The 27848-nt window shown below is 38.4% G+C and overlaps 1 protein-coding gene and 1 pseudogene across 2 annotated transcripts in view; one reads left to right on the top strand and one right to left on the bottom strand.

The window, feature by feature from the left end:
- The window catches only part of RALBP1 (ralA binding protein 1), a 76098-nt gene that overhangs the window by 4268 nt on the left and 43982 nt on the right, over positions 1-27848 (top strand). The gene's annotated exons all lie outside the window — the stretch shown is intronic.
- On the bottom strand, positions 8718-8892 carry LOC118618236 (annotated as a pseudogene).

Below are 27848 nucleotides of genomic sequence, written 5' to 3'. Positions count from 1 at the left end.
TCTCTCTCACATGGATGTTTCTCTCTCTCTCTCCCTCCTGCTCTATCTGGAAATAAATGCAAAAGTGTCCTTCAGTAAGGATTTAAAAAAAAAAGTCTTACCTACTTCCATGTCTCTGGATCTATTTTGAATGTCAGCTGATTTTGTTCATTATGTTCCATGAATAAGTGAGAACATGTGATACTTGTCTTTCTCTGACTGGCGTATTTCGCTCAGCATAATATTCTCCAGGCCCTTCCATGTTATCTCAAAGGGTAAGAGATCTTTCTTACAGCTGCATGGTAGTCCATTGTGTAAATGTACTACAGCTTTTTTATCCACTCATCTACTGATGGACACTTGGGTTGTTTCCAGATCTTAACTATTGTAAATAGTGCTGTTATAAACATAGGGGTGCATATATACTTCTTCCTTTCCAATATAAATACCTTTTGTTTATTTATTTTCTTGCCTAATTGCTCTGGCTAGAACTTTTAGTACAACGTTGAATGGAAGTGGCAGGAGCAGACCTTGTCTTGTTTTCTCATAGGGGGAAAGCTTCTAATCTACCATTAGATATGATGTTAACTGGATTTTTCATTGAAGCCCTTTATTAGTTTGAAGAAGTACCTTTCTTTTCCAAGTTTGTCAGATGTTCTGTTGAATGGCTGTTGAGTGTGTTTCTTAATTTCTACATAGTTTTGAATTTTTCAAAAAAAATTTTCTATTACTGATTTCCAGTTTTACTTCATTGTGGTCAGAGTTACAGGGCATCCCCCCCAAAAATGTATACAGAGTGTCTGTAGATTCTATTACATTTTGAAAATGAAATGTATTTTAGTAAACATTGACTTTATAATTATACTTTTTAAAAAATAAATGTTTTTATTGATTTTTTTAGAGAAGAAGGGATAAAGAGAAACATCGATGTGAGAGAAACATTGATCAGCTGCCTCCTGCATGTGCCCTACTGGGGATCAAGTCTGAAACCTGGGCATATGCTCTGACTGGGAATCGACCAAGGACCTCTTAGTCCATGGAGTGATGCTCAATCCACTGGGCCACACCAGCCAGGCTATAATTACATTTTTTGTCTGTATATTTTTTGGGGACACCATATACTTAGTATGCTCTCAAGTTTTTAAATTTTATTGAGGTTTGTTTTGTGGCCTAACATGGTTTGTCTTGGAGAATGTTTCTTCTTCTTTTTTTAAAAATATATTTTATTGACTTTTTAGAGAGGAAGGGAGAGAGAGAGAGAAACATTGATGTGAGAGAGACACATCGATTGGTTGCCTCCTGCACAAACCTGATAAGGGCCGGGGACCCAATTGCAACCAAGGTATTTGCCCTTGACTGGAATCCAACCCACGACTCTTTGGTCTGAGGGTTGATGCTCTAACTGCTGAGCCAGACTGGCCAGGGCAAGAATGTTTCAAGTGTACATGAGGTGAATATCTATTCTGCGATTGTTGGGTGGAGTATTCTGTAGGTGTCTGTTAGGTCTAGTAGGTTTAAAGTGTTGTTCAAGTCTTCTGTTTCCTTATTGATCTTCTGTTGAGTTGCTCTATCTCCTGTCGAAAGGGGGATATTGAACTCTCCTACTATTGTCGAACTGTCTGTTTCTCCTTTCAGTTTAGTTAATTTTTGTTCCATGTTTATTGAGGTTCTTTTATTAGGTGCTTATATGTTTATAATTGTTATATTTTGTTGACAGACTTACTCTTTTTTTTTTTATCATTATATACTATTCTTTTTCTTTTTTTTTGTCTCAAAGTTTATTTTGTTTGGTTTTAGGATAGCCATCCAACTCTCTTTTGGTTTATGTTTGCATGGAATATATTTTTTATCTTTTTGCTTTTAACTTGTATATTTGAACCTAAAGTGAGTCTCTTATAGGTAGTATACTGTTGGATCTTATTTTGTTGTTCCATTCATTCTGCCAGTGTCTTTTAGTTTTGGGAATTTAACACATTTATATTTAAAGTAATTACTGATTAGGAAGAATTTACCTCTGCCCTATTGCTATTTGTTTTCTATATATCTTTACTGTTTTGTGTCTTTCAGCTCCTCTGTTATTGCATTATTTCTTAATCTGAGAATGTTTTAACTTTCTTTTTTGAAGAATAATTTTGCCAGATAATTCTTTTTTTTAATCCTCATCCGAGGACATTTTTTCGATATTTTGTTCAGATAGAGTGGGAGGGAGGGAGAGAGAGAGAGAGAAATATCAACGTGAAAGGGACACATCGAGTGGTTGCCACCCACATGACCCAACCAGGGCGGGGGACAAACTGCAACCGAGGTACGTGCCCTTAGTGGGAACCGAGCTCGGGTCTCTCCGGACCACAGGCTGACGCTCTAACTGCTGAGCCAAACTGGCCAGGGCGCCAGATAATTCTTGGTTGACAGTTTTTTCTTTCAGTACTTTGACTATGTGGTCCCATTGCCTCTGGCTTCTGTGGTTTCTGATGAGAAGTCAGCTATTACTGATATTGAAGATCCCTTGTATGTGATGAGCCACTTCTCTCATGCTTCTTTCAAGATTCTCTCTTTGTCTTTATACTTTTTGGTTAAGATGTGTCTTGGTGTGGATCTCATTTAGTTTATCTGCTTGGATTTTGTTGAGTTTCTAGGATATATAATCTTTCATTAAATTTGAGAAGTTTTTGACCACTATTTCTTCATATATATTTTTTTCTGCTTCTTTCTCTCTTTCATCTCTTATGTCGGCATTCCTTAGAGTTTCTAGTGATTGCTTTTTTCCCCTATGTGTGGACCATTCCTTTCTATTTCTTTGCATGTGTGTAATATTTTTGTTGAAATTGGACATTTTAATATTATAATATGACAGCTCTGAAAATCAGATTATCCCCTATCCCCTGCTTGTTGTAGCTGTTGTTAGTTTGTTAAGTGACTTTTTAAAACTAATTTTGTAAAGTAGGTATTTTTGGTCATGTATGCCCATTGAAGTCTGTGCCATTAGCATACTGGACAGAGATTTCCTTAAACTTTTGGTACCAAAAACATCTCCAAATATTTTAAGGGGGTGCTATGTACCTTTTGGGGTGTACCTTCATTGTTCATCCACTTCACAGTTCTGTCTTAGCCTTCATTTCCTGTTTGTGTAGAGATCTTGATCATCTAGAGGTGAGAGTATAGGGCCTTCTCAAGTAGGATAAGAGAAGTGGCTCATTGCATACAAGGGATCCTCCATGGCATCGACAACTGACTTCCCATCAGAAACCATAGAGGCCAGAAGGCAGTAGGATGACATAGCCAAAGTATTGAAAGAAAAAAACCTGTCAATCAGGAATTCTTTATCTGGCAAAATTCCTGAGCATGTGCATAGCTCTGGGCATGCATGTTGCCCCTTAGATTCCTAGGAATTTGTTGAAGCTATTTAAGGTCCTTACTCCCCAAAACATCTCATTGCTCAGCCATTCCTCTCAAGGATTTTGGTCAGTATGTTTGCCCCAACTGTTATCCATTGCTTTAGGCAGTAGCAGTGAAAACATCTGTCTGTATATGTTTTCTACATGCCCCTTAATGGCATTAGCTCTGGGGGAGTTCTTGGTTATCAGCGTTAGCTCTGGAGAAGTTTTTAGCAGCAAGGGCTGATAAAGCAAGCCTTTCAGCAGGTCTTCCAGGAAGCCAGTACAGAGGTCAAGACAAGTAATTTCAATTTATTTGCAAATGAGGCTTGTTCTGCTATATCAGTACTGGGAATGTGAGCTGTTAATTTCAAGACTGACTGCTGATCTGGGAACCCAGCATAGGACTAGAGTAAGTTTAATGCCACAAAGCTCTATAATTCAGCTGATTTTCTTGAATAAGCACTCCCTTAAAGCTTTGGTTAGTTTCCAGTGTTCTGATAAAGTTGATTGTGACAGTTTTTAGTTGTTTTTATGGGAAGTGGACTTTTGAGGTTCCTTAAGCCAGCATATTTTGCATGGTATTTTAAAGATGTATTTAAGATTTTCTGAAGGTCTTTTCAAATGGAGAATCAAGGAACTGAAAGAACATTAAAATTCTTCCTTTATCTGATTCTTACATGGGGGAGGGGATATTACTTCATCTACTTATTTACTATTCCATTTATTTTTAAGCTACCTCTATCACTATAATTCAAGTGAATTTCCTGTAGACAGCGTGTAGCTGGGCCAGTATTTTCTCTTTCTCCATGCTTTGCTTTATTTTTAAAGGATTCTAGGTACTTATATAGGTGCAGTAGAATTAAGGTTTTTTGACTGTTATAAACAGTACTGGAATAAACATCCTTTTACTTACATCTTTGTTTACTTTTGTATATTTGGGGTATAAGGTTTTAATAGTGGAATTGCTAGGTCAGAATATTAATTTTTGATAGGTGTTGTAAAATTGCCCTTTTAGATGTATCAGTTTACACTTTTACCAGTAGTGTATGAGGGTCTTTTTCTTCACACCCTCCTCAATATTGGGTATCAAACTTGTTTATCTTTAGAAAATTGGTGGATGAAAAAGAACATGTCTTTAATTTTCTATTCTTTCATTTTTAAAATAGCTTTTATTGTGTGCTTTGTATTCATATTCTGTACCATTTTTGTGGTTTTCTTTTTCTAAATGAATTTTGTAAATATTTGTCATGTTTAGTGCTAGTGTTATTTTTTTTTAAGTTTTTTCTTGGCTTTTAAAATTTGTTCATAGTGTTTTTAATATGTACTTAAGATTTCTTGAAGATCTTTTCAAATGGAGAATCAATGAACAAAAGAGCAGTAGAATTCTTCCTTTATCTGATTCTTACATGGGGTAGGGGGTGTCCTTTAGAAAATCTGAAGTTTTTGCTCTGGTGGGTTTGGCTCAGCAGAGCTTTGGCCCTCAGATCAAAGAGTTGTGGGTTCGATTCTGGTCAAGGGCCCATACGTACTTTCATTGCGGTTCCGTCCCTGGCCCTGGTCGGGGTTGTGTGCGAGGCAGCCAATCAATGTGTCTCTCTCACATCAGTGTTTCTCTCTCTCTCCCTCCCTCCCTTCCTCTGAAGATAAATGGAAAGGTGTCCTGGGGTGAAGATTTAAAAAAAAAAGAAAAGAAAATCTGAAGTTTTATCTAGATTTTTTTTTTTAATCCTCACCCCAGGACATTATTGCAGTCATCTTCAGATAGAGTGGGAAGGAGAGAGGGAGGAAGAGAGAGAGAAAAACATTGATGTGAGAGACCCATATCGAGTGCCCACCACCCACACGACCCCAACCAGGGCTGAACCGCAACCGAGGCACATGCCCCTAGCAGGAACTGAACTGGGACTCTCTGGTCTGCAGGCCAACGCTCAAACCACGGAGCCAAAAAACTCTTGCTTTTGTATAGTTAATAGTGCAATTAAATATTGACTAATAATTATTATTACTACTTAGTACCTGATGTACCAAGAATACCATTTTGTTTAATCTTGGCAATGCCTTGTCAGATAGATGTCAATATTCTATTTTATAGGTAAAGAAATCTAGTCTACAAAATGTGATGGCACTTAGTTAAAACGCACAACTGTTACAGACAAAGCTAAGATTTGAACCCAGATCATCTGTCAGACTCTAGAGCCCATAAATCTCCTGTTTACCAAATTATCTCTCTCATCAGGATATTTTCCATAGGGATTGTACCTAGGTGAGACAGAAATAATGAGATTGTGTGTTGCTTAACCATTAAAGATAGTGCTGAAGGTTTAACAACTTTATATTTTTTTTGTATATTCTTCCAGAGATGTTTTATACACATATGTACAAAAATGTATGTAAACATGTATACATTCTGTTCTAAACAGTCATAATGTAATATGTGGAGTAATGGAATCAGTATTTGTTGAGCACTAACTATATACCAGGCACTAGGCCTGTTTCTTTATATTTGAGTGAAGTCCTTCAGACTGATCACCTTGAAAGGTTGTACAAATATTTAAATATGCATAAAAAGTTATTAAAAACAAAAATATGCCTGGCTGGTGTGGCTCAGTGGTTGAGCATCGACCCATGCACTAAGAGATCACCAGTTTAATTTCCAGTCAGGGCCCATGCCCAGGTTGTGGGCCCTATGTGGGGGAGCATACAGGAAGTGGCCAATTGATGTTTCTATCTCTCTCTCCCTCTCCCTTCTAGTCTCTCTAAAATCAGTAAAGAAAAATTTTAAAATAAAAACAAACAAAAATCTAGTAGAACTTATTTGGAATTGCTTTCATAGCTGATACTATGAAGCATGGCAGTTCATTTTCAGTAGAAAGTTAAATGAATTCAAAAGCAATAAAAATTGAGAGCTAGATACTGTAACAGGTTGAGAATAAAACTACATACCATTGCCACTGTTTAAAAAATGAGGTGTGTTTATCAGTTATGAAAGCAATGTTTTTGTGTGACTGGGATTTTCTAAATCGAAATCGTTCACCAACTTGCCAGTGATAAGTGCCATTAGGTAAATATACAGAGTGTCCCAAAATAATGTATATACAATTTGAATGATTATAAAGTCAGTGTTTATTAACATACAACTCATTTTAAAAATTTAAAAGAATCTACAGAAATGAATAATGTTTTTGTCAACGCCTGTTTTCAAACTGATGTCTGTTCTGGTCCAGGCACTGCTGATCATGTGAAACAATGGAATAGCGAACATCAAGAATCATTTCATTCAGTATTTGTGCGCATTCTCTTTCAATAGCTGCCGTTAATTCATTGACTGTTGTCAGTTTTGTACTGTAAACTTTATATTTTATGTATCCCCATAAAAAAAGTCTAGTGGTAGTCTGGCTTCACCTATTATTTCAAATCAATTAAACCTGAAAAAGAATGAAAAGTAAATGAGTTATCAGCTGTTGACGTGTATATACATTTTTTTGGGACACCCTATATTTGGATAGCAACTACTATCTGGAGGAAAAAGGGAGTGGGAGACAAGGTAAGAAAGCTCCCCTCTTCTTTACTAGGAAGAAAGCTTTTTAAGGGTGAATCATAAATTGAAACTGTTATTTTAAGGCATTAGCAATTCCATAGTTTATTCCAAAGAATCAAGAACTTTGACTTTCTGCTTAGGAAGATAATGGGAAAAGAAAGTACGAAAATAAAACAGAAGTTAAAGCTCACTGAAGTTCATTTTATTATCTCACTATTTTATTAACAAACTTGAAAAGCAGCGATACCATTCTGAATATTTCAGCTCAGTTTAGTATTTTAAGAAAATGAGCATATTATGATATTAGATTTTGTTTTCTCAAGTTTTTCTCAGATTACTTTGTTTTCAATTACGACTTAATTTTTTTAGAGCATTTTTACGGTCACAGCAAAATCGAGCAAAAGGTACAGAGATTTCCCATCTATTCTGAGCCCTCAGCCCCATGCAGAGCCTCTCCCCCATTAAAACTTTCCCCATCTGAGTGGTACATTTGTTTCAGTTGAACCTACATGGACACATCATAATCACCCAAAGTTCATAGTTTACATTACAGTTCACTTTTGGTCTTGTACATTCTATGGGTTTGGTCAAATGTATAATGACATACATCCATCATTATGGTATCATACAGAGTGTTTTCACTGCCTGTTCATTCCTCACTCCTCCCCCTTCCCCAACCCGAACAACCATTGATCTTTTAACTGTTTCCATAGTTTTGTCTTTTCCAAAATGCAGTATGGCTGGACCCATGCAGTATGTGTCCTTTTTAGATTGGCTTCTTTTACTTAGTAATATGCACTTAAGGTTTTGTTGATAAAAGAATTGTCCAAACATGTAGAGAATTTTTTTTCAAGACAAAAGTTTTAAACTTTTATCCAGTAATTCAGTGTAAACCAACCCCTATTCTTTTTATATCTTAAAAGCAGATTTTTTTTTTTTTACTTTAATAAATGATTACACCTGAACTGCCTTAATAGCCTTCATCTTCTTTACATGGGGTTGATTTTCTCTTACAGAAAGTAACCATTCATTTCTTTTCCCTTGCCCAAGATTTTAAAAAAATAGTCCAGCATTACATATAAATACAGAAAGGCCTACTTCAAGTAACAAATGAAGAAATGTAACTCCAGATGATGTATGTATACTGACAGTAAGTGTACTGGTATACTCCATACAAAATGATGTTGGAGACTTAAAAACAGTTGATAATATAAAATAGTGGTTTCTAAGGAATGAACTTAATCAGACCTATAGAGAGCCCTAGAAAACTTTATTTTTAACAAGGGCCCCAATAAATTGTAGGTTTTGATTAAGAGTGTAATTTGGGCCTTGGCTGGTCTGGTTGTTGGTTGGGCATTGTTCCATGCACCAGAAGGTCACCAGTTCATTTCACAGGGCACATGCCTGAGTTGTGGACTGATCCCCAGTAGGGGGTGTGTAGGAGGCAGCCAATTGATATTTCTCTCCCCCACCCTCTCCTTTCTTCTCTAAATTCTTGTTTCTCTTTCACATAGATATTTCTCTCCCTCTCCCTTCCTCTCTCTCTAAAAATCAATAAAAACCTTAAAAATAAAAATAAAAATGTGGTTTGGGGAAATACTTTTAACCATCATGTCAGATGACATATACAATAAAATTAAATGACAAATCATGTAATTGAACAAAAAATTTCTTTATATAAATGATTAATAGATACCTAAATAGAATACAGTTTTTAAAATGAAATTGTATATAGTTGTATTCATAAAGATAAGTACACTAATCAAAAGCTATATAACATTAACAGCAAATCCAAATGAGAAGATACTCTTATGAATTCTGTTTCATTGAGCATCAAAAACCACCAATCCTGTAGTCCTTTTCTTGTACAGTATTCTCTATCCACATTCTCTGTATCTGATTGGATCCCTGGATTTTATTTCATTTTCTGTGTGATACTCTCCACAGATATGTTATTGGCTGCAGCTTTGAGGGTTGGACGTCCTCCTGGGTGTCCATTGTTAGACTGTAGAACCGGCAAACTCTTCGCTCTGCGATTCCAACTGAGCACGGCTGGACTTTGTGCAGCAGCCAACTTCTGGTGCCAACATGCAATGCAGTGGCATCCATGTAGAGAATTTTTTTATCCTCACCCGAGAACATTTTTGCATTTATCTTCAGATAGAGCAGGAGGGAGAGAAGGAGGAAGAGAGAAAGAGAAACATCGACATGAGAGACACATTGAGTGGCCGCCACCCATACCACCCCTACTGGGGCTGGGGACAAACCACAACTGAGGTGCATGCCCCTAGCGGGAACTGAACCTGGGACTCTCCAGTCTGCAGGCCAACCTCCAACCGCTGAGCCAAACCGGCCAGGGTCATATAGAGAATTTTTATGAGTTTATTTGAGCCAAACTGATGACATAAGCCTGGTTGCAAGAACTTAAATGCTCCAGAGAATAACAGTTTTGCAGCTTCTTTTATGCATTTGAAATTAAGGAGGGAACATAAGGAAGATGATGCGGAGGTGGGAGGAAAGCAGGGTGGGGATTGGATTATAGGATAGTTATCAAGATTATGTGCTTGTGTGTGGTTATTTCACAAGTATGTTAACCTAGATACACAGAAATAATGGACAGGACTTATGTAAGGCAAAGATAATCCTTTTCGTAAAGAAGTTATATATGCCTGGGGTGTGACTACCCACCATGATCTGCCCAGTCAGGAATTTATGATCAGATCATCATGTGAGGTTACTTTTCATAGAACCTCCCCTCACTTATTCTCCCCACAATTCCTCTGTGTCATTCAGTGGTTTGATCATTTCTTTTTAGTGTTGAATATATTCTGTTGTCTGGAAGTACCACAGTTTATTTATTCATTCATTTATTGAAGGACATCTTGGTTGCTTCTAAGTTTTGGCAGTTATGAATACACATAATGCTATAAAATAGCTGCTATAAACATCCATGTGCAGGTTTTTGTATATACATAAGTTCTCAATTCATTGGGTAAATGCCAAAACCCCAAAGAGTGTTATTTCTGGAGCGTTTGTTGAGTTCTGCAAGAAACTGCCAAACTCTTCCAAAGTGGCTGACCATTTTGCATCTGCAGTAATGAATGAGAGTTCCTATTGCTCCACAATCTCACCAGCATTTGGTATTGTCAGTGTTTTGGATTTTGGCCATTCTGATAGATGTGTAGTAGTATCTCTGTTTTTTATTTATTTTTTTAATTGAGCTGCGCCTTGGCCGGTTTGGCTTAGTGGTTAAAGGGTCGTGGGTTGGATTCCCAGCCTACGGCATATACCTGGGTTGCAGGTTCGATCCTGGACCAGGTCATGCAGGAGGCAACCAATCGTCGTATCTCTCTCACACTGATATTTTTCCTTTTCTCACTCTTCCTCCCACTCTGTCTGAAAATCAATGGAAAAATGTTCTTGGGTGAGGATAAACAAACAAAAAAAATTGAGCTATAATTGACATATAATGTTAGTTTCAGGTGTACAGCATAATGATTTGATACTTGTATGTATTAAGAAATGATCACCAATAGCCACGGCAATCTGGAAAAAGAAGGACAAAGTAGGTGGGATCATAGTACCGGATATCAGGTTATACTACAAAGCCACTGTAATCAAAACAGCCTGGTACTGGCACAAGAACAGGCATATAGACCAGTGGAACAGATCAGAGAACCCAGAAATGGACCCAAGACATTATGCTCAATTAATATTTGACAAAGAAGGCAAGAGCATACAATGGAGTAAAGACAGCCTCTTTAATAAATGGTGTTGGGAAAATTGGACAGACACATGCAAAAAAATGAAACTGGACCATCAACTTACACCATGCACTTGAATAAACTCAAAATGGATAAAAGACTTAATGTGACTCATGAATCCATAAAAATCCTAAAAGAAAATGTAGGCAACAAAATTTCGACATCATACACAGAATTTTCACTGATACATCACCTAAGGCAACAGAAACACAGGAAAAAAATGAACACATGGGACTACATCAAACTAAAAAGCTTCTGCACAGCAAAAGATACAATTGTCAAAATGGAAAGGCAACCCACTCTATGGGAGAGCATCTTTGCCAATGATATATCAGATAAGGGGTTAATTTTCAAAATATATAGAGTATTCATACAACTCAACAAAAGGAAGACAAAGAACCCAATTAAAAAATGGGCAGAGGAGCTAAATAGACACCTCTCCAAACAGCACATGCAAATGTCCAAGAGACATATGAAGAAATGTTCAACATCACTGATCATCAGAGAGATGCAAATTAAAACAACAATGAAGTATCACCTCACACCTGTCAGAATGGCCGCCATCAACAAATCATCAAACAAGTGTTGGTGAGGGTTTAGAAAAGGGGACTCTAGTACACTGCTGGTGGGAATGCAGACTGGTGCAGCCACTATGGAAAACACTATAGTGTTACCTCAAAAAATTAAAAATTGCATTGCCATTTGATCCAGTGATCCCACTTCTAGGAATATACCCTAAGAAGCCTGAAACACCAATCAGAAAGAATATATATACCTCCATGTTCATAGCAGCACTATTTACAATAGCTCAGATCTGGAAACAGCCCAAGCGTCTATCAGTAGATGAATGGATAAAAAAGCGGTGGTACATATTCACAATGGAGTACTATGCAGCTGTAAGAAAAAAAAGATCTCTTATCCTTTGAGACAACATGGAGGGACCAGGAAAGTATTATCCTCAGTGAAACAAGCCAAGCAGAGAAAGACAAATATCACATGATCTCACTTATTTGTGGAATATAATGAACGTAACAGTCTGAGGAATGGGGTAGACCCAGAGACGTGGAAGCAGGGTACAGACTGACAACCCTCAGAAGAGGGGTAGTGGGGGGAGGGAAGAGATAAACACAGAACTTATATGCATATATGCATAACTGATGGACACGGACAACAAAGTCGGGTATGGGGTGGGAGGTATGGGGAGGAGGGTGTCAAAGGGGAAAAAGAGAAACATCTGTAACCAAAATAAACTACTAAAACATTAAAAAATAAAAATCACCACCCTGGCCGGTTTGGTTCAGTGGTTAAAGTGTCTGCCTGCGGACCAGAGAGTCGTGGGTTCAATTATGGCTAAGGGCACGTACTTCGGTTGCGGTTCTTCCTTGGCCCTGGTTGGGGTCGTGCAGGAGGCAACCAGTCGATGTGTCTCTCTCACATTGATATTTCTCTCTCTTCCCCCACCTCCCTTCCACTCTATCTAAAGATAAAAGGAAAAAATATCCTTGGGTGAGGATTAAAAAAAAATGGTCACCACAATAAGTCTAGTTAACATTAGTCACCATACATTGTAACTTAAAAAATTTTAAGAAAAACAATATTTTAAAACTGTAGATTAAAAAAAATTTTTTTTTCTTTATTGATTTTAGAGAAGGAGGGAGAGGGAGAGACAGAAACATCAGAGAGAGAATATTGATTGGCCACCTCCTGTATGCCCCCACTGGGGATTGGGCCCACTACCTGGGCATGTGCCCTGACTGGGAATTGAACCAGCAACTTCTTGGTGCATGGGTCGATGCTCAACTACCGAGCCAAACTGGTTGGGCCAAAACTGTGGATTTGTTTTATCAGGTAATCGTTGTTTTAATTTGCAATTCCCTGTGGAGCGTCTTTTCTTATGCCATTTTGTCTTTAGTGTATTTTTTTTTTTTGGTGAGGTGTCTGTTCTGGTCATTTGCCCATTTTTAATTTTTTTTTCCTCACCCAAGGACATTTTTCCATTTATCTTCATATAGAGTGGGAGGGAGAGAAAGGGGAAGAGAGAGAGAGAGAAACATCGATGGGAGAGAGACACATAGTCTGGTTGCCACCCACATGACCCCAACTAGGGCGGGGACAAACTGCTACCCAGATACGTGTCCCTAGCGGAAACCGAACCTGGGACTGTCTGGTCCTCAGGCCAAACCTCTAACCACTGAGCCAAACTGGCCAGGGCCGTTTGCCCATTTTTAAATTTGTTTGTTTGTTTTCTTATTTTTGCGTTTTAAAAATTCTTTGTACATTTTGGATAAAAATAGTCTTTTATCAGTTATGTCTTTTACAGGTACTTTTTCCCAGTCTGTGGTTTGTCATTGCATTTCTGGTCTTAAGTCTTAATTTTTATGTTCACTCTCTCAGTTTTCCTCCTTCCCCTCTCTTTTTCTTACAATGTATTAACTAAAGAAACTAAATTGTACGTCCAATAGATTTTTGAGGCATGATCAGATTAAGGTTTTGTTTGTTATTTTTACAAGGCTGTTGCTTGTGCATCTATCAGAAAGTATATAAGGTGTGGTTTTCTCTGTTTTTTGTATGTGATATTAACAGCTTTTTTTTTTTTTTTTTGGTATGTGCCCCTAGCGGGAACCAAACCTGGGACTCTCTGGTCTGCAGGCCAGTGCTCTAACCGCTGAACCAAACTGGCCAGGGTGAAGCTTTTGATGATAATTAATGCCAGTATCTATTTTTAAATTTCTTAAGTGGTGATAGCCTTTTATTTATTTATTTATTTTTTTTTTTTCAAAGTATAAGAAAATTTATTTAGAAAATTTATTTAGAGGGAGAAGTGAGTGGTAGAAGAAATGGGCCCAGGAAACAAGTTAAAGAGGCAAAAGAAGGGCCTTTGGAGTTCAGGAGAGAGAAGGATAAAGGTAAGGTACCCAGAGGGAAGAGGGAGGGGGTCGGGAACGGCGAGGGTATGCTTCCTAGAGGGAGAGTGCCTTCTTTCGTTTCTACTTGTTAGGTGGAAGATTTTAATAAGAAGGAACTTGGCCCCTGGCTGGTGTGGCTCAGTTGGTTGAGTGTCATTCCACTGAGTGGTCAGTGGTTCGATTCCCGGTTAGATCACATGCCCTGGTTGCAGGCTAAGTCTTCAGTAGGAGGCAGCCAATCAATGTTTCTCTCTCTCTCTCTCTCTCTCTCTCTCTTTCTCTCTCTCTCCCCCCTTCTGCTTTCCCCTCTCTAAAATCAATTAAGAAAAACCATAAAAAATAAGGAACTTGGAAGTATCAACATGTCATATAGGAAATTTAGGATAAATGCTTTTTCTCCCCTTTATTTAACAGCTAGTCCAAATAATGATATGGTCCTTTGTTAATGTCCAAAGTGACCAATTTTATGTTTTAGTATTGCTATGAACTCATAGATTTAAATATGCTTGATACATAGTAGTTCATTGCACTTTTTTCTTTTTTGTTCCATCACCATTTATACCCCCATGCCCTCTTCCACCTCCACCCCCCCCCAGCAGTTATTAATATTATTGATGTTCATTACTGTCTCATCTTTGGTTAGTGAGAGCTTCTTCTATTTGACTCCTGAGTCCGTTTGACTTAATTCCAAGCATCTTTCATAACATTTTACTTTCATTTATGACATTGTATTTCAGTCTCATCTTGTATATATATCCTGGTCTTAGATCTGGAGTCAGCCTAATGGAAATATCTAATAGTTCCATATATTATGTTATTAGGTTTGTCAACCCATGCTTGTTGGCACCAATATAAATCTAACAGGAATCACCAGTTTTGGGTGTAGTGAGGAAGGAAACTTTTCAGTGCAAAACAGCATGATACAACACAGCTATGAAAACAGCATGGTTGTTAAAAGGCCCTGGGGCCAGCCTCCTGTCTGGCTAGACAACTCAGCCTTGCTCCTTGATGGTCTGCTCTGCTCTGCTCTGTGCCAGTCAGTCTGCTCTGGCCTGTGTTAATCTGCTCCACTCTGCTGTGTTCCCATGAGACATCTTTGGTATTTTAGCTCAGCTAGAGAAACACAGCCTTAAGCGGAAAGGGAAAGTGTACTTCCAGAGCCAGTGGGGAGCTGACTTATACAGACAGAAGTCACCTCCCCTGGTCCCCGATTGGTCGTTCTTATGCAGATGAGGACTCCATGTCCTCACAGTTTGGTCCAAAAGGCATTGTCCTGATTGATCAGGATAGAGCTTTCTGATTGTCAGTGAAGAAGCTGATGAGGGGATATAGCTGCACAGCTCCGATTGGATGAGGAAAGTCACAGTCCTATTGGTTGAAATAGGATTCCAGGAACTCCTTTATAAGGGCTGGCCCAAATGGCAGAAATACAGTGCAGGCAGGTAATTCAGTGAAGACACAGGTAGTTCACTGTAGGCTTCTCCCTGAAGTGCAGTTTGTGTGAGAGGCCCCTGTGTAGAAATGGCTGCTAGGCTTTTTTTTCTTTCTTAATTTCATCCTAGTTAGCCACTAGCTTTTCTTAGTGTAGATAATCTTCCTTCTCAGGGTCCACAGGTTCACACAACTTAATATGTATTTATGCCTTGATAATTCAGTAGCCATTTGAAAAAATACATGTAAGTTGAAAGACATAATGTATTTATTATGCTAATAATGTATTATACTAATATATATTCTGTAATGTATTATACAGTTGAATAATGTGAAGATTAGGTGTGCCAACATTCCATGCATTTGAATATCTGCATCTAACTTAAAAAAATTTTTTTTTTCTTTATTGATTTTAGAGATAGAGAAAGGGAGAAAGAGATATATTGATGAGAGAGAACATCAATTGGCTGCCTACTGCATGTCCCCCACTGGGGCTTGGCCCACAACCTGGGCATGTGCCCTGTCTGGGAATTGAATCAGTGACCTCTTGGGGCATGGGTCGAAACTCAACCACTGAGCCACACTGGCCAGGCTGCATATAACTTTTGACTCCCCCAAATTTAAGTTCTTTGGTATTCACAAAGATTGGTTCCAGGACCCCCATGGATATCAAAGTCCATGGATGCTCAAATTCTCTACATAAAAAGGTGCCAATCGTTGCAGTTGGCTCTGCATCTGCAGACTCCCAACCAGAGATTGAGAGAATATAGATCTGTCCAGCCAGAATGGCTCAGTTGGTTGAGTGTCATCTTGTGCACTGAAAGGTTGTTGCTTTGATTCCCAGTCAGGGCACATACCTGGGTTGCAGGTTTGATCCCTGGTCCGGAGCACATATGGAAGGCAACTAATTAATGTTTTTCTCTCTCTCTCTCTCTCTCTGTCTCTCTCTCTCTCTCTCTCTCTCTCTCTCTGTCTCTCTGTCTCTGTCTCTGTCTCTCTCTCTCTCTCTCTCTGTCTCTTCCTTTCTCTCTCTAAGGGAGTCTGTGAGTGAGGATTAAAAAAAAAAGAAGAAGAAAATAAATAGTATAGATCCTATTGCTCCACATTCTCACCAGCATTTGGTGTTTTGGATTTTGAAAAAAATTTGCATGTAAGTTGACCCATAGAGTTCAAAACTGTGTTGTTCAAGAGCTAGCTGTACTTAAAGAATAATATTATACTCTTAGTACATTATTAAATTAATAATATTATACATAATAATGTTTTTATTTTACTCTCTTTTTTTTTAATCCTCACCCAGGGATACCTTTCCATTTATCTTCAGACAGAGTGGGAGAGAGGGAGAGAGAAGAAGAGAGAGAGAAACATCAACGTGAGAGGGACACATTGACTGGTTGTCTCCTGCATGACCCCGACCAGGGCCGGGTATGAACCACATCCAAGGTACTTGCCCCTGACCGGAATTGAACCTGCAACTCTGGTCCGTAGGCCGACGCTCTAACCGCTTAGCCAATCTGGTCAGGGCTTTTAGTTTACTGTTAAATAATTAAAATTAATGGTTTGTGTGTGCCTGCTGGACACTTGCACAGCTTTAAGTGCCTTGCAGTCAGGTTGGACATCACTGCCCTCATTTCTCATTCCATGTTGATTTTTTACATGGTACTTGTTTTTTTGTTTTATCATAACTACCACAGAAAACCCAGTTTCACAAAGATATATCATTGAAAGTAATGTAGCCCCGGCCAGTTTGGCTCCGCGGTTAAAGCACTGGCCCTTGGGCGGAAGGGTTTTGGGTTTGAGTCCCAGTCAAGGGCAAGTACCTGGGTTGCAGGTTCGATCCCCAATCCCAGTCTGGGCAAGTTCCGGAGGCAACCAGTTGATATGTCTCTCTAACTCAGATCTATGTTTCTCATTTTCTCTCTTTCCCTCCTTCCCTTCCATTCTATCTAAAAATTAATGGAAAAGTATCCTCAGGGGAGGATTAACAACAAAACAAGAAAATGATGTAGTGCATCAGATGTTGAAATTGAGCTTTTAGCTAGTAGTCTGTACAGTGTCTGACAGATGAGTATAGTTGTCCCTCCTTATTTGCAGGAGATATGTTTTAAGACCCCCAGCCTGAAACTGGGTATGGTACCGAACCCTATATATACTATGTTTTTTCCCATACATAAATTCCTGTGATGAAGTTTAATTTATAAATTAGTAAGAAATTAATAAGAATAATAAAATAGAACAGTTATAACAATGCACTATAATGAAAGTTATGTATAATGTGGTCACTTGTTTCAGGGGATACCATGCTGAAGTCTATATAGGCTTTCTGGCACAACATGTTGTTGTCAACCATGCTGTTAATGTTTTTCACCCACAAATTTAATGCCTTTCCTATCTTAACTAAGCATTTATCACTCACTGTGGCCATAACTTGCAGTTTGAGGTACAACAGCAAAACTAGTGTTACCAAACAAAAAAAAACGGAAGTTAATTGCATACTGCAAGGAAAGCCAAACTCAGGAGGCAGGTGCTAATGTAGAAGGAAGAGGTTTCAAGAGCTACATGACTTGAGAGAGTGGCAGACTCCTGTCTCAAAGACCAATCTCATCTCCCTCCATTTCAAAGATCATCTCTTTTTCCTGTTCAATCCGAGGTTCTTTTTTTTTTTTGGTACGTGCCCCTAGTGGGAACAGAACCCAGGACTCTCTGGTCTGCAGGCCCATGCTTCAACCGCTGAGCCAAACCAGACAGGGCTCAAATCCGAGGTTCTTATAGGGATAGGGAGCGGATGACATTTTTTGTTGTTAACCCTCACCTGTTTTTTCCATTGGTTTTTAGAGTGAATGGAAGAGGGAGGAAGGTAGTGGGGGAAAGAGAAAAACAGAAACATCAATGTGAGAGAGACATAATGATTAATGATTGGTTGAGGCAGGAGCATGTGCCTCAACTGAGCCCGGGGCCAGGGATGAATCTGCAACCCCAGGTACCTTCCGTTAACCAGGATGCATTCACTCTTCGATACGTGGGCCAATGCTCTAGCCACCGAGCCACACCAGCTAGGGCAGGGAGGGCTTTTCATTTTTTTCTATCCAATTATCTTGCTAACTTTTGGCTTGATTGGGTTGATATCCATTCATCTTTCTAGCTTTTGGCATTCTCGGTGTAAGAACCGCCCCTGCCACCGTCTTGGCCAATGCGGGAAACTCCCAGTACTCTCGGACTAACACCAGCACAAATTTCTTTATCCTTTACAATTTCACGTATAGAAGATTTCTTCTTACTATAGATCTTAGCAACCTCAGCATATGATTTTTCTTTCCTTAGGTCAAGAATTTTCACTTAAGGAAGTACTTTATGGCTTGGCTTCTCTTTGGCATATCTGAATTGCCAACATCACTACTCTTGTCCTTTGGGTCATTATTAAGTAAAATATGGGTCACTTGAACACAAGTACTGTGATATTGATCTGAATAACTGAGATGGCTACTAAGTGGCTAATGAGTGTGAAGTGTGTATAGCATGGAGACCCTGGACAATGGGATGCATCACATTGGGATGAATCATCTCCTGGGCAGGACATAGCCAGATGGTGTGAGAGAGATTTTATCACACTACTCAGAACGATGCACAACTTAAAACTTATGAATTATTTCTGGAATTTTCCATTTAATATTTTCAGACCACAGTTTACTGTGGGCAACTGAAACCACAGAAAGCAAAACTGAGAATAATGGGGAGATTATCATACTGTTCCATTTCCCTAAAATTGCTTGTGTATGAGTTTGCTTACAGTGCTTATGGTGCTCCAGGTTCCTCAGTGCATTGTTTTGGAATGAACTGGATACTTGAAGCCAGTTTCTATTATAACCAGGGGTGTGCTGTTTAAAAAGTTATTAAATAAAGTTTGTTGCACTGGTTAGGTTCTAATTTAAGATTTACTTGAGGATAGATCATGTGATTATGAAATTTGGCAGGAAAGAGGCCATTTTTACCATCTTTATAAAAATGTTTCACTGTTAGGTACTGAATGGTATTTATAAGAAAACTTTTTTTTGTCCTCTGTATTAGAATGACTGCTAGTAATAACACTTTCGATTTTGTTTAAAGGCAACAGTCCAATGTGGGTTTCCCCTGATACTTAATATGTACATATGTATATTCTTTTATTTGGGCAGCTGTTTGTAGAACTGAATTTTGTCCTTTCCAGCCTTTCTTACCTTGTAGGCTGACGGTGAAATTATTTCTATCTGCTGGGTTCTATATGTTTTGGCTGCTCATTTTCCAGCACTGGACATTCTAATCCTCAGAGTTTAAACTTTCAGCTTAACTAATAGACATAAGCTGTGCTCTTTAGATTTCATTCTCATCTGGAGGTTGATTTTATGTGTTGTATTATGTCAGTTTCCTAAAATAATTTGTTAAATGTTTTTGTTTTCTTGTTATATTAATCATGTAATACTTGTTGTCAGCATTAAAAAGTCATTTGTATTCATTATGAAGAACTGTAGAATTTCACATTTTTTAAACTGATTTAACCATGTCTTAGGCATGTTTTAATCAATAGCACTGAGAATGTTGGGAAACTGAGTGGAAAACATTAATTCACTGTGTCATTCACTGAATTTCTGTGAGTGGCATATGGGATTCTAATTATAAGATTGGCTAAACACCTGGGGGTAGGAGAGAAACTAAAATAAAGATGAAAGCTGGTTATATATAAGAATACAAAAAAGAAACAACCCACATTAAGGGTAAAATCTCTATTCAAGTACAACCTTAAACAAATGTTAGTGGATTTGAAGGGGCTAATTATATAACAACTAAATTGGTTGACATTTGGTCTGTGCATGAGAAACTATTGTCAAGCCTGTAAATCTGAATACTAGTTTGCCTTTACTGGGTATAGGCCATAAACCTGAAACACAATATCACGGGAAAGATTTTACTGTTGATGACATGAAACCCTTTAAACCTAATCTGCTTTGTTTGAAGGGTTATTTCTCTCCCATTTCAGCTGGCTAGGGCATGCAGTGATTTTTTGTGTGTGTGAAGCATGATTTTACTTTTTTGTATTTCAAAATTTTATCAGAGTAATTCATAAGGATAGTTTAAGAAAATTCATAAAGATAGTTTAAGAAATAAAATAGTACTTGAGCAGAGATACTATAGCAGGCCTGAGACTGTTGTCTTTAAAAAGGCCTCTTTATAGCCTGGCAGGTGTGGTTCAGTGGATTGAGCATTGTCCCATGGACTAAGAGGTCCTGGTTCGATTCCCAGTCAGGGTACCTGCCTGGGGTTGTGGGTTCGATCCCCACTGGGGGGCGTGCAGGAGGCAGCCAATCGATGTATCTCTCACATTGATGTTTCTCTCGCTCTCTCTCCCTTCCGCTCTTTCTAAAAAATCAATAAAACATATTAAAAAAAGAAAGAGAGAAAAGCTTGTTTGTAAGGTTGGCTGTTGGCTGGTATCTGAGAACTTGACTGCTAAAGTTCCTTGCAGTATATAAAACCTTTTCTAAATTCATGAGTGTGGCTCACTGTGCCTAAACCATTTATAAAAACAGTGTGGTTTATGCTGAATACCTGCTTTCTTTCTGGGAGTCTGGAGTTTTGGTACATGCTAGACACAGCATACCTACCTAATCAGGCTCCACGAAGACGTTGACCTCTGTAAGGAGCTGCTCAGCGGACAAAACTTCACACATGTCTCACTGTTGTTGGAAGAATTCCTTTTATCACTTTCTTTTCCTTTGCTGTTTTTGCATTGTATCTTTTTATTGTAATAAATAATAGGCATGAGTATGAGTATATACTGAGATACGTGAGTCCTTCTAGCAAATTATCCTGGGGGTGGCTTTTTTATTAATTTTTTTTTATCTTCACCCGAGGACATTTTTTCATATTTTGTTCAGATAGAGTGGGAGGGGGAGAGAGAGAGAGAAACATCAATGTGAAACGGACACATTGAGTGGCTGCCACCCGCACAACCCAACCAGGGCCGGGGACAGACTGCAACTGAGGTACGTGCTCTTAGCGGGAACCGAACCCTGGTCTCTCTGGACTGCAGGCTGATCCTCTAACTGCTGAACCAAACCGGCCAGGGCTGGGGGTGGTCTTGAAGACCCCCGACACAGCACTAAAAAACTTAAAATGGACAATGCTATACCTTGCCACATTCTTAAATTTTTCTTTCTTTATTGATTTTTAGAGAGAGAAGAAGATGGAGAGAGAGACACAAATATTAATGAGAGAGAACATTGATTGACTACCTCCTGCATGCCTTCTACTGGGGATCAGGCCCATAACCTGGGCATGTGCCCTGACCGGGAATCGAAACGGCAACGACCTCGTGCATGGGTCAACACTCAACCACTGAGCCACACTGGCTGGACTCCTGCCTCATTCTTGTACCTCTCTTAGTCTTAGTTTTATTTTCTTCCATCTATTTCTTTTGTTACTTATTTTCTTATTTCTAAGCAATATATTTAAACTGCTAATTTTTTTTCTTTTCTTATCCTTACTCGAGGACTTTTTTTTTTTTGCATTTATCTTTAGATAGAGTGGGAGGGAGAGAGGGGGGAAGAGAGAGAGAAACATTGATGTGAGAGAGACACATCATGACCCCACCCACATGACCCCAGCCAGGGCTGGGGACAAACTGCAACCGAGGTACGTGCCCTTAGCGGAAACCGAACCCAGGACTTTCTGGTCTAAAGACCGATGCTCTAACCACTGAGCAAAACTTGCCAGGTCTAAACTACTAATTTTTAAGATACTGTTTTATACGTTATCTATTAACTAAGTATTATGGTAGATAAGGATTTAGGTCTCATACACTTTAGTTCCCTGCCACAATTCTCTGATATAATCATGTGGGGTACATTGTTTGATTAAATCAGTATTCATTGTTTTCATTATGATGATTGGACAAATACTGTGTAATGTTGAGCCAGACAGACTACAATTTCATTTTCTCCTCTGCCTTTTTCTTTTTCTTAATAGTTAGTGGTTATCTCATTTGTATGTGCTATTTCGGTCTGTTCTTATGACAGATTTATTTCAAAAGCCCCGATGGCTTTTTACCACATCTTACTGTTCTTTTCCACATGGTCAGATGTGTCTATAAATCCCATTGTCCTCTGGAGCTCTTCTTTCTTCAGTGTCAGTGTGAAATATGTCACATATTGGTGACAGGCCTGCCTTTTCTGGGACTTCCTTTGCTGCTCTCTAGGGTTACATCTTGAGAAAATGTATGAGAACTACATTCCCTGCCACTATGTGTCTGGAAATGTCTTTATTCTACCTATATACTTGAATGGTTATCGAAACTAATTTTTTTTTTTTTATCCTCACCCGAGGACATTTTTCCATTTTTTGTTCAGATAGAGTGGGAGGGAGGGGAAGAGAGAGAGAAACATCAGTGTGAAAGGGACACATCGAGTGGTTGCCACCCACACAACCCAACCAGGGCCGGGGGAAAAACTGCAACCGAGGTGCGTGCCATTAGCGGGAACCTAACCCGGGTCTCTCTGGACTGCAGGCCGACCTCTAACCGCTGAGGTAAACCGTCCAGGGCTCAGCCTGGTAGTTATTAATAAAGAACATTTATAAAATATATAATTTGTTTAACTTATAAACAAATAAGTTTGTTTTCTGGAATAGGCCTTCTTCTCTGTTAGATATTATCAAGTTTAATAAACCATTAAAGTGATTTTCAAAAGCTCATTATAGGAAAAGTTTAATTTAGTTATATTTGTTCTTTTGCATAGACAAGTGATTCTAATTATGTGTGCTAATTAATACTGGTACACAAGGAGAAAACACTTTTAAGAACAATGTATATTTCTAATTCTTTTGAGAAGTAAATGTTTTTAAACGATTGTTTAATTAAGTTTGAGTCTAGCCTGGCCAGTGTTGTTCAGTGATTGAGCATTGTTGATCCATGCACCAAGAGGTTGCTGGTTTGATTCCTGGTCAGGGCACATGCCTGGGTTGTGGGCCCAATCCCCAGTACGGGATATGCAGGCGGCAGCCAATTGATGTTCTCTCTCATCGATTTCTCTCTCTCTCTCTCAAATCAATAAAGAAAAAATATTAAAAAAAATAAATTTGAGTCTAGTTTTATGAATCTTTTTTGTTTTGTTTGATCTCAGTTGTAACGGTCATACTTGTTATTTTGAATTGAAATATTATTTGATTTTAAAGGTATAATTTGTTTTTAGTCCTAAAGTAAAATTCTGGATATGTGTGGTTTTGCTTTAAAAATTTAACTTAATATGTTTTGTTAGATATTGCAGAATTAACATTTTGTTTTGTTTTAATCCTCACTCGAGGATATTTTTACATTTATCTTCAGACACAGTGGGAGGAAGAGAGAGAGAAATATCGATGTGAGAGAGACACATTGATTGGTTGCCACCCACACAACTCCAACCGGGGCTGAGGACGAACTGAAACCGAGGTACATGCCCTTGGCCAGAATCAAACTCCCTGGTCCAAAGGTCGACACTTTAACAGCTGAGCCAAACTGGCCCCAGGGCAACATTTTTTTTTTTAACCTTCAATTCTCTCTGGAGAGAAATTACTGTTATACACAGGAAACAGCCACAGGCTTTCATTTGAGAAAGATTAGAAATAGACATGCCTGTTGTAGTGATTGTGGGTATGGGGGATTGGTGGGATGTTGATGTTAAAAAGTGAAATTAACAACATTTGAAAAGGAAAGTTTGTATTTTTTTTTTTTTTTACAATAAAATCCAGACTTTCACAAAGACTAGCATTCAATAAAAAAAAATTACTAACGGTCACAAGAAACATGAAAATATGACAAAACCAGCATGAACATCAGTCAACACATTCAAGTTCATTTCAGTAGGACTATTGATGGTTTTTTATTTATTTATTTATTTTAGTGTTTATCAATTAATTTACTTTTGTTACAGATGTTTCTCCTTTCTTCCCCAGCCACTCTCCTCCCTCCCCCCACTCCCCCAAGCATTGTTGTCTATGTCCATTGGTTACACATACATGCATATTAGTTCTTTGGTTTATTTCATTCCTTCCCCCCACCCCCCTCCTCTAAAGTTTGTTAGTCTGAACTGTATTCCTTTCTATGTCTCTGGGTCTATTTTGTTCATCAGCTTTTTCTGTTCATTATATTCTACTTATTTGTAGAATAAGTGAGATCATGTGGTATTCGTCCTTCTCTGATTGACTTATTTCACTTAGCATAATACTCTCCAGGTCTCTCTATGTTGTCTCAAAGGTTAAGAGATCTTTCTTTCTTATAGCTGCATAGTGTTCCATTGTGTATATGTACCACAGCTTTTTTATTCACTCATCTGTTGATGGACACTTGGGCTGTTTCTAGATCTGAACTATTGTAAATAGTGCTGCTATGAACATGGGGGTACATATATTCTTCTGATTGGTGTTTCAGGCTCCTTAGGATATATTCCTAGAAGTGGGAACACTGGGTCAAATGGGAGTTGAGTTCTTAATTTTTTTGAGGAAACACCATATTGATTTCCATAGTGGCTGCACCAGTCTGCATTCCCATCAACAGTGTACTGGAGTCCCCTTTTCTCCACACCCTTGCCAGCACTTGTTGTTTGATGATTTGTTGATGGCAGCCATTCTGACAGGTGGAAAGTTTGTATTTTTTAATGGCTCATGATCAGTCATGTGTATATAGCATCCATGGTATTTTCCCTATCTGGGAGATTTTATTGAGGTGTAATTTATATTCAGTGAAATGCACAGTTTAAAATGTCTTAACACATAGGCAGTAAAATGTCGAGCATTTCTCATAGCAATGTTTTTTCTGATATATTGCCTTGGGCAAAGGAAACAAAAGAAAAATAAACAAATGAGACTACATCAAACTTAAAAAATTTTTGCACAGTAAAGGAAACAATCAAAATGAAAAAAGCGACCCATTGAATGGGAAAACATTCGGTGATACATCTGATAAGGGCTTAATATCCAACATTGATAATGAACTTATAAAACTCAACACCAAAAAAACACCAAACAATTCAATTAAAAAATGGACAAAGGACCCGAATAGACACTTTTCTAAAGAGGACATACAGATGGCCAGTAGACATGAAAGGATGCTTAACATCACTCATCATCAGAGAAATGCAAATTAAAACCACAATGACAAAAAAATAAAAAATTAAAATAAAAAAGATATCACCTCACATCTATCAGAATGGCTTTTTAATAAATCAACAAACAAGTGTTGGTGAGGATGTGGAGAAAAGGGAACCTTCCTGCACTGGTGGTGGGAATGCAGATTGGTATAGCCACTATGGAAAGCAGTATGGAGTTACCTCAAAAAAGTAAAAATGGAACTGCCTTATGACCCAGTGATTTTACTTCTGGGAATTTATCTGAAGAAACCAGAAACACTAATTTGAAAGAATGTATGCGTGCCCGTTGCAGCATTATTTATAGTAACCAAGATTTGAAAGCAGCTCAAGTGCCCATCAGTAGATGAGTGGATAGATAAAAGAGTTGTGGTACATTTACACAATGGAATACTACATAACTGTAAAAAAGAAGGCAGTCTTACCTTTTGTGACAGCATGGATGGACCTGGAGAGTATTATGCTAAGTGAAATAAGCAGAGAAAGCCAATTACCTTATGCTTTCACTTCTATATGGAATCTGGTGAGCAAAATCAATTAACAAAGTGGAGACAGACTCATGGATACAGAGGACAAACTGACATCTATTAGAGGGGAGGGCATTGGAGGCTGGGTGAGAAGGGTGAAGGGATTAAGCAAAGAAAATAGGTGATTGCCAGAGGGAAAGAGGACTGGGAGGAAGTAGAAGAGGGTAAAGTGGGGGATAAATGGTGATGGAAGGAGACTTGACTTGGTGTGGTAAACATATAATACAATATACAGATGATGTATTTTAGAATTGTATATCTGAAACCTATATAATTTTATTAACCAATTTCATCCTAATAAATTCAATAAAAAAATAAATTTAAAAAGTTTTAACAAATGTATACATACATATAGCCACATAACCTGTCAAGATACAGAACACAGCTATGAGCCAGAAAGTTCTCTCTCGCTACTTTGTATTCAATCCCTGACTCTTCCACATACCCCTACAACCACAGTTTTAAATTGTTTTGACAGAGATAAGTGTGTTCCAGAACTTCATGTAACTAGAATCATATATTGTGCAATCTATTGTGTCTGGGTATACTGTCTTTTGAAATTCATCTGGTTATTTTTTGTTGTTGTTGTTAAATCTCACCTGAGGATATTTTTCTATTGATTTTTAGACAGAGTGGAAGGGAGGGAGAAAAAGGGGTGGGGGAAGAGAAGCATTGATGTGAGAGAGACACATTGATCAATTGCCTCCAGCATGATCCTGACAGAGGTGGGGGATCCAGCCTGCAACCCAGGTAATGTGCTCTTGACCGGGAGTCGAACCTGTGACCCCTAGGTCCAAGGGCCAATGCTCTTAACTGTTGAGCCAAACCAGCCAGGGCCATCTGTTATGATGTGTGCATGAGTAGTTTGTTCTTTTTTTAAAAATGCTAATATTCCATTGAATGAATATATTGTAGTTTGTTTATACAGACTCTTGATGGAAATGAGATTCTTTTTTTTTTTTTTTATCTTCACCTGAGGACATTTTTTTTTTTTTTTTTTTTGCGTTTGTCTTCAGACAGAGTGGGAGGCAGAGAGAGAGAAAGAGAGAGAGAGAAATATCTATGTGAGAGAGACACATCAACTGGTTGCCACCCACATGACCCCAACCGGGGCCGGGGACAAACTGCAGCTGAGGTACATGCCCTTAGCGGAAACCGAACCCGGGTCTCTCTGGTCTGCAGGCCCATGCTCTAACCGTTGAGCCAAACCGGCCAGGGCGGAAATGAGATTCTTATTTTTAGCTGTTATGAATAAAGGTTCTCTGATTATGTCTTTTTGTAAATAATTAAGGAGTGGAATTGATAGAATATATGTGTAAGGATTTATTTTAAAAGAAAATGCCTAACACTTTTCCAAAGTGGTTAAGCATTACATTCCCACCAGTAATGTCTTAAACTTTCTTGTATCCCACATCCTCACCAACCTGAGGAATTTTCTTTCTGTTTAAATTTTAACCATTCTAGGTAGTGTCTATTCATAGTTCATTATGGTTTTAATTTGCATCTATTTGGTGTTCAGTGATGTGGAACTTTTTTAATGGGCTTATTGACCAGTTGTATATTTTCGTTTGTGAATTGTTTGCTCAACTCTTTTGCCCATTTTTGTTTTGGATTATTTGTCTTTTTATTATTGAATTATAGGAGTTCTTAATATATTCTGGATATAAGTCTTTGGTCAGCTATATATGTGTGTATGTGTGCATATATATATATATAATAATACTAATCTCAAATGTGTTCTCTAGGCCTTTGGCTTGACTATTTTTCTTTTCTTTTTAATCCTTACCCGAGAACATTTTTCCATTGATTTTTAGAGAGAGTAGAAGGAAGGGAGAGAAACATCAATGTGAGAGAGACACATCTATTGGTTGCCTCCCCCACAACCTTAACCAGGGCTAGGGACCAAACCTGCAACTATTTTTTTTTTTTTTTTATCCTCACCTGAGGACATTTTTTGTTCAGATAGAGTAAGAGGGAGAGAGAGAAAGAGAAACATCGATGTGAACGGGACACATCGAGTGGCTGCCACCCGCACCACCAGCCAGGGTCGGGGACAAACTGCAACCAAGGTACATGCCCTTAGCGGGAACCGAACCCGGGTCTCTCGGGACCGCAAGCTGATGCTCTAACCGCTGTGCCAAACCGGCCAGGGCTAAACCTGCAACTCTTGACTGG

Source organism: Molossus molossus, unplaced genomic scaffold, assembly GCF_014108415.1.
Source record: "Molossus molossus isolate mMolMol1 unplaced genomic scaffold, mMolMol1.p scaffold_m16_p_6, whole genome shotgun sequence".
NCBI lineage: Eukaryota > Metazoa > Chordata > Mammalia > Chiroptera > Molossidae > Molossus > Molossus molossus.
Note: the sequence above shows the minus strand (reverse complement) of the source record. Positions and strands in the feature narration are given on the sequence as shown.